Below are 16876 nucleotides of genomic sequence, written 5' to 3' on the forward strand. Positions count from 1 at the left end.
ACACAAAGATAATACAAAAAAAAGAAAGAAAACCACAGGCCAGTCAATATCCCTCATGATTATAGATGCAAAAATTCTTAACAAACTATTAACACAAAGAATTCAGCAATGTATAAGAAGAATTATACAGAAAGATCAAGTGGGATTCATTCCAGGAATGCTGGTTGATACCAGAAAATCAATATAATCCATCATATTAACAGACAAAAAAAATCATATCATCATATCAATTGATGCAGAAAAAGCATTTGACAATATTCAAAACATATTCATAATAAAAACTCTCAGAAAAATAGGAATACAATGGAACCTCCTTAACTGATAGAGAATATCTACAAAAAACCTATAGCTAACATTATGTTTAATGGTGAAAGGCTGAATGCTTTCCCCTCTAAGACTGGGAGCAAGGTAAGAATGCCTACGCTTACAACTCTTATTCAGCACAACTCTTCAAGTTCTAGCCAAAGCAGTAAGGCAAGAAAGAAACTAAAAGCTATAAATATCAGAAAGGAAAAAATAAAACTGTCCTTATATGAAGATGGCATGATTGTTTAGGTAGAATGTCTCAAGGATTTTAAAAACAAAGACAAAAATAAAAAACCTCTTAGAAGCTAACAAATGAGTTCAGCAAGGTTGCAAAGTACAAGATAAATGCACGCAAAAAAATTGTATTTTTACATACTAACAATGAACACATGGACACTGAAATTAAAAACACAATATTCTTGGGCTTCCCTGGTGGCGCAGTGGTTGAGAATCTGCCTGCTAATGCAGGGGACACGGGTTTGAGCCCTGGTCTGGGAGGATCCCACATGCCGTGGAGCAACTGGGCCCGTGAGCCACAACTGCTGAGCCTGTGCGTCTGGAGCCTGTGCTCCGCGACAAGAGAGGCCGCGATAGTAAGAGGCCCGCGCACCGCAATGAAGAGTGGCCCCCGCTTGCCACAGCTGGAGAAAGCCCTCGCACAAAAACAAAGACCCAACACAGCAAAAATAAATTAGTTAATTAAACCAGTCTCTTGGAGAAAGATACACATTATGGAAAAAAACAAAACAAACAAAAACCCCACAATATTCTTTATATTTATTCCATAAAAAAAGTATGAGTAAATCTAATGGAATGTATACAGAATTTTTATGCTGAAAACTATACAAAGTTGATGAAAGAAATAAAAAAATAAGTAAATGAAATAACATACCTTATATGTGAATTGAAATATTCAACACACTAAAGATCTCAATTCTTCCAAATTAATATACAGGGTTAATGAAATTCCTATCAAAATCCCAGCAAGATTTTTTTGTAGATATAGACAAAATTATTCTGAAACGTATATGAAAAGGCAAAGTAACTAAAATAGTTAGATCAACTTTGAAAAAGAATAATGTGAAAAAGAAAAATAATTTCAAGAACTATAATATAGTTACAGTAATGAAAGTATATGGTATTGGCAGAGGGATAGAAAATGGAACAGGATGGAAGGCCTAGAAATACATTCACACAAGTATATTCAACTGGTTTCTGACAAAGATGCAAAAGCCATTCAATGGAGGAAGCACATAATTTTCAACAATGCAGCTAGACATCCACAGGCAAAAAAAATCAACCTTGACCTAAGTCTCACATGTTATACAAAAATTAACTCAAAATGGTCATGAACTTAAATATGTAAGCTAAAACTTTAGAATTTCTAGGAAAAAACAGGAGAAAATCTTCATGACCTAGGGTGAAGCAAAGAGTTCTTTGACTTAACACAAAAAGCATGGTATATAAAAGGAAAATTGATAAATCAGACTTCATCCAAATTAAAAACTTTGAGAAAGATCCTGTTAAGAGAATTCAAAGAAGTTAAAGAGTGCGTAAAAGTACTTACAAATCACATATAATAAAGGACAGGTATCTAGAATATATTTTTAAAATTGTCAAAACTCAAACAAAAATTATAATTAGAAAATGAGCAAAAGATATGAAGAGTCTTGTCACCAAAATGACAACTAAGCACATGAAAAGATGTTCAACATCATCAGTTATTAAGGAAATGCAAGTGAAAATCACAATAGGATATTACTACACACCTATCAGAATGGCTAAAATAAGAAATTTGACACCACCAAATGCTAGTGAAAATGGGGAGAAACTGGATCACTCATACATTGCTGAAGGGACTGTAAAGTGGGTGGAGCCACTCTGGAAAATAGCTTGGCAGTTTCTTAAAATACTAAACATGCAACTACCATATAACCAGCAATTGTACTCCTGAGCATTTAACCCAAAGAGATGAAGACAGTGTCCATACAAGAACTTGTGCTTGAATGTTACAGCAGCTGTATTTGCAATAACCAGAAACTGGACACAACCCAGATGTCTTTCAGTGGCTGAGTATTAAACAAATTAGCACATTCATACCATGGAATACTACTCAGCAGTAAAAAGGAACATGTATTGATGCAGAATAATTTGGAACATGTATTGATACAGAACAATTTAGACAAATCTCCAGGAAGAATAATTACGCAGAGTGAAAAAAGCCAGTCCCTAAAGTTTACATACTATATGATTCCATTTACATAACATTCTTGAAATGACAAAATTATAAATTGGAGAACCAGTCTAGTGGCTGCCAGGGGTTAAAAAGGGGGTGTAGGTGGGAGGGAGGGAGGTTTGGCTATAAAAGGGCAACATTTGGAATCATGATAGAAATGTTCTGTGTCTGACTTCAATGTCAGTATCCCAATTGTGATGTTGTATAAAGTTTTGCAAGATGTTACCATTTTACATGTGATCTCTCTATATTATTTTTACAACTCCATGTGAATCTATAATTATGTCAAAATAAAAAATATAATTTAAAACCCCGACTAAAACCAGGTTTTAAAATAGTTTTATTTAATACTTTCAAGATAATAATTCGTAGAAAAATTAACTTGGGTTTTGTTAATATTACCAGAGCTAAAACAATTTGAGTTTTGATAGTGTAAGATTCCTTTGACCCATGTAACTTACTATGTCATAAATTTCTGGATATGTTGGTTTTTTTGTTTTGTTTTTTTAAATTTTTTGCTTTATTTTGTTTGTTTCTTTTGAGAAACCATGTCTTTAAAAATCTAGAGAAAGATTTTTTTAAGTATAATGCAACACTTGGAAAAGAATTATGCTTCTTTAATAATTCAAATTACAATTGGCCTCTATCTGCCCTAAATTAAATCTCTGTGAAAGAATTAGGGGAAAATGCTCATGGCTTGGAAAAGACTAAGTTCAGGTAATTATACTCTTGGCCACAATAAACCTTACTTTTTTACAATATACTTTTCTCTTGGAAACAAAACACAGAAAACTGCATTAGAGTACCCTTGCTCTGTCGTGAATGGTGTTACACTATGAGTAAATCGTATCCCCTGTTTACACATCTTGGGACATAAGGTGCTTTATTTATGGAGGCCCCATGGCTTTGTTTTTGACATTGCTGGTTTAAGTTCTGTAATCAATGAGAACAGGACTAAATTCCAGCTTTGTTCCACTTGAGCTCCTGTTAGGCCAGCAAGGTGGGCTTGAAGAGTATTGGCCTCGGGGTCACAGGGTTTGGGCTCAACTCTGCCTCTCTCATTTATGAGCTATATGGCATTGGGAAAGTCACTTGAACTACCTGAGCTTAGAATTTTTTATTTGTAGCAAAAGAAAAATTACATCTTCCACCCAGGATGATGAGAAATAGAGAGAAAATATATATAAATAGACTTGCTCACGTTATTAGCTCAGTAATTGATCACTCTTACTATTACTGTTATTTGGGCTTGACACTTGCTATGCTGTGTTTCTGTTTATCTTTGATTTATCCTTTCAACTGGATTGTGAGTACCTGGAGGGCAGACATGCCACCAAACCACCTTTATAACCCTCACATCTTTCAGGATAATGTCTTGCACTCAATAGGGGCTAAGTAAAAATATTAGTTGATAACAAAGATGATGCTATAAGTGGAACAATTGAAGGTAGTATATCATGTTGAAGTTCCTTTAACACATCTGTGCACAAATTTTAGTGCATTGGAATGAACTAGGGAGTTGGTAAAACAGATCTCTGTTCTCTACCTCCTACCCCAGGGAATCTGATACAGCAGGCCTAGGAGTCTGCATTTTAGAAAGCTCCCTGGGTAATTATGATGCAGGTGGTCCATGTACTGATCACATTTAGAGAAACCATGCTTTAGTAGATAACCTATGTCTTGCTGACTGTTAAGTTGTAAAGAGATTACCCATATGATACATAAAGTAGGAACTGATGATTGTTGAAATGAAAATTTGGTCTGCAGGGTCATCCAAAAAATCCACTTTATCACTGAGCTGCCAGGCACATATTACAAAACTAATCAGAACTTACTTTTAATTAACATGTTTTATGTCCTAGTTATCTAAGCCAAAACTATATATGTACATGCTGTCTTCTTGGCTCCAGCTTGCCTAGTGAAGAGAAAATAGAAATGGAATAAAATGCCCAGTGGGCATTAGACTGCAAATACATTTATCCTGCAGCAAAGCATTAATTTATAAAGGCAACTGCAATGCATTATGCATACAGTCCATCCTCATTTGGACCCCAAACTGACTCTTAGAGAGACATGTCCTTTCTCTAGTGACTGCTATTTAGGACAAAGACTTGGAACTAATAACAAAATGATTGTACTTCCTAAGAGTGCTACCCTAAAGCACTTTCTTTCATTATTAGGAAGACTTGATACAAAATTAAGCAAATAAGAACTGGTGGCAAGAGTTATGTCCTCCTTCCACCATAGGGACATAGGGACCATTTAGAGACAAAAATAAAAGTGATTTTGTTCTTCATGAGAACAAGTAATACAGAAAAGAGCTGTTATTTACTTTTGGTTTTCATTCAAAGACTTCAAAATAGTGATTAAGAATAATGCCTGTTTTCAGATGGGTAATAAGAAAAAAAGGGGAACATTTTTTTGTTAGGCTATAAAACTGAAAATAATCATTTTGATATCTTCTCCTCCATCCTTACATTATTTACAAAACTACTTCTATTAATATGTAAATTATCCAAAATAAAATATAAAATCAGTTTACTAAGAAATCACGGTTCTGTAGAAGATACTAGTATATGATATATGTATTCTGGAACTCAATGATAATCCAAGTCCTTGACCCTAACATGGGTTCTACAGTGAAATGGATGTAACTGGTCCCTCTTGTAGGCCATCTCAAACATTTCCCATTCCTGAGAATATGAACAAAAAATGGACTTTGAAAAAATGTGTATTCTTAGATCTTGATTCTACTCCAACTCTGCAATAATTACAGTAATTACAAAGATAAAGGGTAAAAGTCACAAAGTGCTGGCTGGGACATTCCAGAGCAGGAGAAAGCTTGGCGCCATTTTTATAGTTATGCCTGTTAAGATTTAATAGATGGAAAGTTTCATTAGTGAGCTGTGCTGCAATTAACTTCAAGGAGGTTCCAGACTACTGTATGTTGCTGTTACCGACAGAAAACTGTTCAGCTTTCCCTCTTGAAAGAGTGTATTGGATTTTCAACACTTTAATTATAAAAAGTTATGAGGCATGATTTAAAAAAATTTAATGTAGAGCCTAGTTTCTCCTTATCATAGAACCCATAGTAATAACAGACTTTTTTTCTTCATTTGACACGCTAATTGTTGACTCTCTGGGAGTGAGTCATTTTGGGATTGTATCATTATTGGTATTAATTATTTTAGACAGAAAAAAGGTACAAAAATCTTTGTACCTCTTTTTCCTCTCTCTCCTCCTATCTCATAAAATCATGTCCTAATGGGATTGTGGCAAATTTGGAAACTATGATTTCTTTAAATCAAAGAATTTCCTGAATCACATACTCCACCTTTACTGTAAAATGCTTGCTCTCACCTCTGACAAGCTGGCAAATTTCAGAGAATAAACATTGGAATCCAGTGACTTGCTTTTCTCCAGTGGCTGGTCAGATTCCAGCCTACTTTTGGAGCTTTGAGTCTAGACTTGAGTAAAGTGTCCATAGGCAGAACTTTGCAGACTCCTCTTCGCTGGAGGTGAAGATGGTGCTCCCCTTTATAGTATAAGCAAACCGTTGAAGGTCATCCAGTGTTATTCCTCATGGAAATTACTGCCATGTTCTGGGTTTTGTGTCCTTCAGAAGACTTTCTCTATCTAGCATGTTATTTGATTTCTCTATCCTATGACATGGCTAAACTGTTATGGTCCTTACTGTTATGTTTTATTGTGTTAAACAGCAGACTGCTATGAGTCTTTTAATGACTTAAAGAATGAGATATGTATTTCATGACTTTTACAACCTGTCTTAATACTCCTTCCAGTTACAGTCCACCCACCCGCTTCCATTCTACATGTGTTTCCGTTAATAGGCTGCAGATTTTTTACGTGTGGTAAGTATGTAACCATGATAGGCACTTTCAGAGACATCTTAGCTTTTTCAGACACAAGGATGCAGTTTGGTGTCTGGGAACAGTAATTTAGTTTGACAAGCAGTTATGGAGTACCTAAAAAACTAGAGTTTTAATCTACATGGAATTATCCCACAGACAGTGTTTGCTGCTGTCTGAGCAGCACAAATGCATCAGTTCTTTTCTACCTAAGTGTGAAGTCTGGAAGTGGGTGACATATTATTGATATTTTATCATGTGGTAACACTGTTGCTGACTTACGAGTGGTTGGAAGACCATGGTCTGTCTATTGGACTAAACTTCTCCCTGAACTTGGCGTGTCCCCAAAGTCCTACCTCCTCCCCAGTGGATAATCTTTCGTAAAGTTCTACACCCTCCTTATTTTCCTTGTCTTCGTGAATTCATCAGACCTGGCCACGCCATGTCCCAAAATGTGACCAGTATGTGAAGAATGGCAGGAAGTCATGCTTAGAGATTCCACAGTCCCCTAAGAGGTTCCACAATAGGGTACAGATCAGGGCACAGGGCCCCATCAACCCTTTCCACACACCACAGTTTTCAGTACTTTGATGCCTTTTGATGTAGGGTCTGTTTTTTGGAAAATCTTTTTTGGTTTAGTTCTGAGAAAATTATTAATACTTGGGTTAAGGTTGGGTCAGAGTTTAAGAGATCAGTATGTTTATTTGGGTTTTATATATTTGTGGTTGGTTTTAGTTTCTGCTCTTAAACACCAGCAGCAAATTCCTGGGGTTTGTGAAGCATTGCATCACTTTCTTTCTGTCTTCTTGTGACATGGTGTCTGGATAATGCAGTTAGAAATCAGACTGGGAATTAAAGTCTCTTTGTCGCAACTGAGTGAGTTCTGACCTCCGGTGCAGTACCTTGCATCATGTTATATATTTTTTGACTTCTCTGTTAATCAACGTGTTTATCAGTTTTCTCACAGAAGGGTAGTTAGAATTAATCTTTAAAATGCAGGTAAGCAGTGTAACATTATTAGAACTGGTTTGTGTATGTCAAATGGATTGCTACATTTTGCATATTTAACTATCTTTTTTGGTCTGCATTCTCATTTGAAGAAACATTTAACTTTTTATAAGCAAGGACAGTATAATATACAATGCTACTAAGCCTAATATTCAAGAATGTTTTCATACATGTCTTAGTATTAATTAGGGAGCAGTTCTTGTTTGACATGTTTACTTGGATTCTTAATAGGTTTCCAAGTGGGGTAATGCAGTAAGTACCCAGAAAAACTAACAATTATCTAGTCTAAAGAGCTTTGGATTTCACTGTAAAATTAAAATTGTGTGGAAATTGTGTTTTCATTCTACTCATATTAACCTTTTCTTATCCATATTAGCTAAAGGTTAACTTGTTCCTGCCATTTTTATGAAGTGAGAAGCAGGAACTTTGTCTTTTTATGAAAGGAAGCACAGGAGTGACAAGCAGTCATTAGAGATTGAAAGTAAAAGCGACTGTGAGATTGTTATAACATAGCTTATTGTATAAGCCCAATTTTGACTTTTGTAAGTGCTGATATTAGGAAGAGTGAGCATAATTGCATATATGAAATTTATATTCATTTTACCCTGTCTGATGCCAGTGCCTGTTGGGAGACAGAGTGCTGTGACTTTCTGGGAGGGAAATGAATCTCACAGGCGGGTGTCACTGCCCCCAAGCACCAGAGTTGAGGAAATCTGGGTTTTTTTTTTGTTGTTGTTGTTTTTATATTTTCTTGGCTGGGCTGCACAGCATGTGGCATCTTAGCTCCCCGAGCAGGGATTGAACCCACGCCCCTTGCTTTTGAAGGATGGAGTCTTAACCAGTGGACCACCAGGGAGTCCCTAGGAGATCTGTTTTAAGTGTAGCTCAGAGACCAAGGGAGAGAATTCCTATTGTTTTCTTTTTTTGTTTTCCTGACTTCACCACTGTGTTCCCAAGTAGCTAACTTGTTTCTCTGCCTCTCACAAATGAACAATATGGCCAAAGGAAATATTATTAGTGTCTTCACAAAATGGCAGAGTGGAAAAGGATTGTTAGGTTTCCAGATCTCATTTCATAAGTATTCAGGGAAAGGGAGACCCTGAGAGGGGTGAGTAGCTGGTTATCTGGATGGGAGAGTTATCTCCAGTAATTGTAAGGCTTTCAATAATGGTAAATTCTCCTAAGAATCTGAGGAAACAAAAATGGGAAATAACTCCTGTTTACTAGGTTTTTTAAAAGTTGATTGGAAACATTTTTAACCTCCCTAAAGAGAATAGGAGAACCTCAATCTTTTAAAACACTAGTTTCCAGTCAGTGGGGTGAACCTTTTGCTAGAATTTGTCCCATAATTTCTAAATGAGTTAACAGAAATAAGAAAGGTATTATACTATTTTATGCTGAATTAACCTCACTATATACTGCTAAAGCTCTATCTCTGGAGACACATCATAAAAACTAAGCACTTTTACCACCATGGCACTATTAAAAAGTATTTCATATTTTATTATTAGGGTGTAAAATTACTAATCAAGGGTGGGAAATGACCAGGAGAAAATAGGAGAAAAAGAGAGTCATTGAAACATGCTGAAATATTACCAAGCTTTCATGAATGTATTTTTCCCCTCATCTTTTAGGGCCAGCACATTTTAAATAGAAGTCAGTATGTTTAGAATAATAGATCATAATAAATACTGTTGCAAATGAATGAATTCTGTTTTGTCTAGCAGGATCATCAAGGCAGAAGAGCTTCTCTAAACGCATCATTGATTTCAATGAAAGCAAAACTTCTTTTAGGTTATGAACCCCTCCTATATTGCAAAATTGCTTCCCCTCATGCCAACACAAACAGTACCACCCCAGAATTAGGGGATTATTATGTTGGTTCTAGAAGGAGGGTGTTGAATTGATGTCTAATTTTTAGTAAATCCCATCAAAATTACTTTTTGAATAAAGGAACAAATATAATCATATATTTGGTAAACCATAATCTGGAGAACATTCCACAGGTCTTTGTCACCCTTCAACGTATCCTTAGAATGTACCTCAAGAATGCCTCCAGAGAGAGAGCTGGAAGTCAAGGCACTTGCATCGCATTTTGAGTTCCATCATGCTGTGTCTTACGTAGGCTTCTGAGACCCTCTAATCTTTCATTTTCTTCTCCCTTTCTATTGTTCCTTTCTTCTACATGCCAACAAGGCATTGGGAGATTTAGGTGACGAGATTGGACCCTTTCCTTCTCATGAAAGGCAATATAGGCTCTGGAGTCAGACTACACACGTTCACATCTCAATTTGATCACTTATAATGTCTCAGTTTTCTCATTTGTAAAGTGGGAATAATGATGGTTTCTATCATGGAGGGATTAAATAAATATGTATAAAGTATTTAGAACAGTTCTTGAAAAGAAATGCTATTATTATTAAGTGATTACTACTGTCTTTCTTTTTATTTATTTTTTTTTTATTGGAGTAAAATTGCTTTACAATGTTGTGTTAGTTTCTGCTGTACAATGAAGTGAATCAGCTATATGTACACCTATATTCCCTCCCTCTTGGACCTCTTTCTCACCCCACCCCCCATCCTACCCATCTAGGTTGTCACAAGTGTCAGTGCAAAGGCTGCATCCACTGAGCTTTCCTGGTTCTCCTAGGCAGAGTGTTGTACTTTGTGTATAATCCCAGTAGAGCAGTTTGTTTTTTAACAGTTTGTTTCCATGTGTATTTCCTCACTAGACAATAAATCCCTTGAGGTAGGGATTGGAGGATGGTATTTTATTGGTGTATTCCTAACACTAGCACAGTTTCCAGGCATTCATTAGGCATCCAGTGTTTATGAATGAATGAATACATGGATGGATGAATGAATGCATGTTTCACTTGTTGTCTCCCAATATCCATTCTCTACTTGTTTCTTTAGAAATAGAGTCTCCAAATTTTAGCAGAGCATATGGCTGTCCAGCTAATGACCACATTTCCCAGCCTCCCTTTCAGGCAAGGTATGGCCATGTGATTACATTCTGGCCGATGGAATGTACATGGAAGTGTGGTGTTCCTTTTATAGGTTATGCCCTTAAAGAAAAGAGTCACATCCTCCATTTTCCCTTTTCCTCCTGCCAGTGGCTAGAAGGTGGATGTGATGGTGACATCTGAAATAGCTGTCTTAGACCATGAGATGGATGGCACTTGTTGAGGATGGCAGAGCAACAAGATCTAATAATTCATATGTTCTTAATGATGTGGAGCTGCTACACCAGCCCCGCACAGCTTGTATTCAAATATCTCTCTTGTTTGGAGCACTGTTTTGCTGTTGATGTTTGTTTTGGTGGTAGGTGGGTCTTTGTTTCACCATCTGAGTCTGCCCACAGAGCTACATTTATTGAATCTCCGCCCTTTGATAGATAAGTTTCTAATGCAGATAACATTGATAAAAAAATAGATAAGAATTAGCTTATCACAGCTGATTAGAATTGAGCAAGTGTGTGAATTAAATATAGCAACAAAGGCTTTGGTTTAACTATTTGAAAAAAGCATTTAAACCTTATTGTTCATCTATTCCCAGTTGTCTAATGGTTGCTCCGACTGGTAACGGGGGAAGAGGGATGAAAGATTACACAAAACTCTGGGTTACAGGACTGAGGCCAGGGAGCAGTATTTATCCTAGGAAGTGTTTCTATTCAGACCTCATTTGGATGGGCAGGAGGGACAGAGTATTCCCAGGAAATTCCCATCATCTCAACAAAACAGCCTTCCTCCCTACCCGGTACCCTGTGGGCGAGCACTGTGCTTGCCCGGTAACAGGGTCAACAGGGAAAGGGTAGAACCCTCTTTTCATCTGCTCTTCTATTTGTCATGAACTCCTTTTTGACTTTCTAAGCAAGAGCTACTAAACAGAGAGCTGCTTGGGTCTCTGGATCAGGGATTTGGACTTGATGTGTGGCGTGAGGTAACCAGTTTTCTAATGTCAACAAAGATTTGCCAAGAAATTTACCAAGATGCTGTTCCACAGATTTTCATTGTAAAGGAAAATCATTCTGGGGAAAATTAAAAAGGGGTAGTAACAGCTTGATCGTCATTTTGAGAAAGTACAGAAAATAGTGATGAAACATGAACATTCAGATCCACATAGATACAGTTTTGAAACTTTTTATTAACATACAACATACACATAAGAAAGTGTCTAGACCATAAGTGTACAGCCTTATATACTCTTACGTACATAATTTTTAATTTTCAGGAGCCATACACACCCATGTTTACTAGAACACAAATCAAAAATGTGCAGCATACAGTTTAAAACTCTGGAGCTTCATGGTAAAATGCTGAAATACAGATGATAATATTTCTCATGAATATGGAGATATATAGCATGTTCTTGGATTGGAAGAATCAATATTGTGAAAATGACTATACTACCCAAAGCAATCTACAGATTCAGTGCAATCCCTATCAAATTACCAATGGCGTTTTTTACAGAACCAGAACAAAAAAATCTTAAAATCTGTATGGAGACACAAAAGACCCCAAATAACCAAAGCAGTCTTGAGGGAAAAAAACGGAGCTGGAGGAATCAGACTCCCTGACTTCAGACTGTACTACAAAGCTACAGTAATCAAGACAATATGGTACTGGCACAAAAACAGAAACATAGATCAATGGAACAAAATAGAAAGCTCAGACATAAACTTACGCACCTATGGTCAACCAATCTATGACAAAGGAGGCAAGGATATACAATGGAGAAAAGACAGCCTCTTCAATAAATGATTCTGGGAAAACTGGACAGCTACATGTAAAAGAATGAAATTAGAACACTCCCTAACACCATACACAAAAATAAACTCAAAATGGATTAGAAACCTAAATGTAAGACTGGACACTATAAAACTCTTAGAGGAAAACATAGGAAGAAGACTCTTTGACATAAGTCACAGCAAGATCTTTTTTGATCCACCTCCTAGAGTAATGGAAATAAAAACAAAAATAAACAAATGGGACCTAATGAAACTTCAAAGCTTTTGCACAGCAAAGGAAACCATAAACAAGATGAAAAGACAACCCTCAGAATGGGAGAAAATATTTGCAAACGAATCAATGGACAAAGGATTAATCTCCAAAATATATAAACAGCTCATGCAGCTCAATATTAAACAGACAACCCAATCCAAGAATGGGCAGAAGACCTAAATAGACATTTCTCCAAAGAACACATACAGAGGGCCAAGAAGCACATGAAAAGCTTCTCAGCATCACTAATTATTAGAGAAATGCAAATCAAAACTACAATGAGGTATCTCCTCACACCAGTTAGAATGGGCCTCATCAGAAAATCTACAAATAACAAATGCTGGAGAGGGTGTGGAGAAAAGGGAACCCTCTTGCACTGTTGGTGGGAATGTAAATTGATACAGCCACTATGGAGAACAGTATGGAGGTTCCTTAAAGAACTAAAAATAGAATTACCATGACCCAGCAATCCCACTACTGGGCATATACTCAGAGAAAACCATAATTCAAAAAGACACATGCACCCCAGTGTTCATTGCAGCACTGCTTACAATAGCCAGGTCATGGAAGCAACCTAAATGCCCATCGACAGACGAATGGATAAAGAAGATGTGGTACATATATACAATGGAATATTACTCAGCCATAAAAAGGAACAAAATTGAGTTATTTGTAGTGAGGTGGATGGATCTAGAGACTGTCATACAGAGTGAAGTAAGTCAGAAAGAGAAAAACAAATATCGTATATTAATAACGCACATATGTGGAACCTAGAAAAATGGTACAGATGAACTGGTTCGCAGGGCTGAAATTGAGACACAGATGTAGGGAACAAACGTATGGACATCAAGGGAGGAAAGCGGCGGTGGGGGCGGGGGTTGGTGGTGCTGTGATGAATTGGGTGATTGGGATTGACATGTATACACTGATGTGTATTAAATTGATGACTAATAAGAATTTGCTTTACAAAAAAATAAAATTCAAAAAAATACTTCTCATGAATACAAAAACGTTTTCTCCAGAGTTTCTATAATTTTACATTTGTAAGTTGGAAATAGGAGGAACTCATGTTTTTAGATGCCTAAATTTTTTAGCTCAATTTTTGCATACGTAGATAATGGGAATTCAGAGCAATTTATCTCAGCCTCCTCAGCAACCATCTTCTTGTCAGTTCCACATATGCTCCATTTGTCTTCAGTGCTACTCTCATCCTTAAGCTCTTGAGGCCTCAGTTTTCACAGCTATAGACTGGGAACAATAGCTGAACACAAGATTGTGCTGATCAAGTGAGATAATGTATAGAAGGAGGTTCACGTGACATTTGCATGTAGGAAGACATCAATAAATGGTGTTTTGTTATTATTATTATCAATGCCAATATCAACTGATGCTGGATTTAGGGGACCTACAGAAACAGCGGCATAATTGTATTGAACTATATAATATTCTTTCTCAGGTGGATGGGCTAAGCCTGAAGTGAGATTGCCAGATTTATGTCCTTTCTAGATGAAATGTGGATCCTTTAGCAACAGGAGGTAAGAGATATATGGTTTACATGTGGACTTCTGGTTATGACTCTTTTTAACTGATGAGTTATCATGTTGGAATTGGTGTAACTCTGAAGAGAATATTTCCAAACAGTCTTCAAGGAATGTCATGTAGCATTTATTAGAGTCACTCCAACAGGGACACTTCCCACTTGCTTTGATTTAGTGACATTACTGCTGGTTAAAAGCCTTAGGTAAGGCCACACACAGTGGCTGGCGATTTGGATAATTAGAAGGAATGGCAGAGGCCTGTCTCTTTACAAGGAAGTTAGCAGTGACATGCAATTAAAGCAAACCACGGAGGGATGCCGGGTAGCTCTAAGGATTATAGTGGATCGAGTGGAATCAAACCATACTTACAGATTTCCCTCTCCCACAAAGGATTTCTGCTTGCTTATTTTTAAAACATATTCCGGAGATAACTATGCTATTTCACACAAGCAGAACAAAAGGAACAATATAACTCACTGCATGGTAAATTTCCTCATAGTTTTGTGGACTGCAATGGCCAGTTGGTGAAGCTGTTTGTCCATTGGAATCTTGATAAGGCATCTGAACCTTAAGTATCATACATTTATTGGGGTGGTGTTTTCTGCTTGAAAAGATGCTTTCATATCTGTTACCTATTTTGATGCCCACAACTGTATGAAGTGAGGTGAGGAGTCACTATGAGGTCCATTTCAAACATAAAGAAATGGAAACTGAGCTCTGAGAAGGGATTTGCCGCAGTTTGTTTATGGGAGAGGAGAGTAAAACACCAGTTATGTGACTTACAGTGCAATACTCTTTCCGACACATGGAACCGTCTTCTCCAGCATAAATGTGCATTCTTGCTTTCTTAGCTTTTCCAGGGTTCAGTTTTCTTTCTTTCTCCTCCTGAGACCCTGCAGTGGTCATGAGTGCCTTAGAGAATGAGCTGAAAAATGCACACACATGCACAAACGTAAAAAATTGTATCACCTTCAGACCACCTCCTTCTAAAATCTGTGTGGGCAGCAGTATAGGGTTTGTGGAAAATACTAGTCTGAGCTTGTTGGGGCACATGGCCTTCTGAGGGGGAAAAGTCGCACCACGAAGGTTTGTTCGGCCTTAATGGCACTGGGTGTCGCTCAGCTCATGTCAGCTTGGTTCAAACCTCACAGCAACCTTCAAAGGTGAATATTATTGGGCCCATTTTATAGATGAGGGCACTATGAACACTTTAGTGGAATTTGAAGCCAGAGGGAAACTTTTCACCACAGTGCTGCACAGCCTCCCAAAGTGGTGACAGTCTGTTGGTGATGAGCTATTCTCCTAGTGGTCAGCCCATGCTTGTGTGTAATGGTATGGCTGGGAAGGGGGAAAGGAGGTTTCTAGAAGCCTTTCAGCAGCAAGCCTTCCTTGGGGAAATCCTTTCCTTGGGGGTGACACGTTGGAACTCTTACCAGGGGTAGAAATGTGAAGTGTGAAAGAAGTGTTGAGATACAGGGATAGGAAAGAACATGGTGGCATCCACAGGGTGGTCTGTTTCTCTTGGGATGTGTGTTGGATATCCAGCTGTTGTATTAATTTTTATAGATTCCATGCTACATTCTTGCTAACTTGGCAAATGATTCATGAAGTTACTGTAATGGGGTGAGTAAACTCATGGGTAGAGCTGGGGCTGGGAGAAAGGAAAAGGCAAATCCCTACAGTTGGGGTTTCCTGAGCCATAAATAACGGCCATGTTGCCATTCCCAGCAATATGCTTCTGTCATTAATTAACTTTTATGGAAAGCTATGGTGTTCATGACTTTGGCCTCTCCTCACTCTTGATCTATGTGGTGTTATGTGGTGTAGACAGCAGTGCTCACAGGTGGGATTTGTCTGACAGGGGAATCTGAATTAGCTGATGTGAAATGCCCACTAATATATGGCATGGCCCTGCAGAGGGCGAGTGCATGGGGAGAAAGCAACCATGACACGCTCCCTGTTCCTGCCGATTGTTTTTTCAGCGCCTACACATGTGATCAGAATATCCTGTTCTCTGTTAGGTTCAACTTTAAGTGTGAGATTTTTTTGGTGTTGTTAGAGAATGCTGAGCTGTCGCTCTAGGATTTGGTGATGTGGTGCTCTATGCTTGAGACACGAGCAATAAAGATGGAAAGTTCCTAGAGACACAGGACAGCTCCCATCTATCAGAGCCAAATGGGGCGATCCCAGGCCAGCCTTTTGAGATGCCCCACGGTAGTGTTAACATCACACCAGAAAATTATCCCTCACCTTTAACCTAAAGTCTTCCAGCTTGGTTTCCAGAACAGTTGTTTTTAAACATTAGCATACATCAGAATCGCCTGGAGGGCTAGATAAAACACAGATTGCTGGGCCTCACCTTCGGAGTTCCTCTTTTCTCTCTAGATTAATTGAGATATTATTGACATACAACACATGTAAGCTTAAGGTGTACAATATGATAATTATATACATGTAATTATTGCAAAATGATAACCACTATAAGGTTAGTTAACACCTCTACTATCTCACATAATTATGATTTTTTTGTTTGTGGTGATATTTAACATCAACTCTCTTAATTTTCAAGTTTGTAATACAGTATTGTTAATTATAATCACCATAATATGCACTAGAGCCCGATCTTCTTACTCCTATAGTTTGGAGTTTGTAACCTATAACCAACATGTCCCCATTTCCCCCACCCCCAGCCCCTGGCAACCACCATTCTACTCTCTATTTCTATTAGTTTGGCTTTTCTTAGATTCCACATGTAAGTAAGAACATAGAGTTTTTGCCTCACTTTGTCTTATTTTGCTTAGCATAATAAGTTTTATTCATGTTGTTACAAAAGGCAGGCTTTCTTCTTTATGGCTGGATAATATTCCATTTTGTGTGTGTGTGTGTGTGTGTGTGTGTGTGTGTGTGGTGTGTGTA

General features: G+C 37.5%; 1 long non-coding RNA gene across 1 annotated transcript in view; it reads left to right on the top strand.

The window, feature by feature from the left end:
- LOC141279074 (uncharacterized) overlaps positions 1 to 16876 on the top strand; it is a 35837-nt gene that overhangs the window by 2021 nt on the left and 16940 nt on the right. Inside the window, exon 2 of the long non-coding RNA XR_012332826.1 lies at positions 13879 to 13957. This is a non-coding gene — a long non-coding RNA (uncharacterized lncRNA). The remainder of the gene's footprint in view (positions 1 to 13878; positions 13958 to 16876) is intronic.

Source organism: Tursiops truncatus, chromosome 7, assembly GCF_011762595.2.
Source record: "Tursiops truncatus isolate mTurTru1 chromosome 7, mTurTru1.mat.Y, whole genome shotgun sequence".
Classification (NCBI taxonomy): Eukaryota; Metazoa; Chordata; class Mammalia; order Artiodactyla; family Delphinidae; genus Tursiops; species Tursiops truncatus.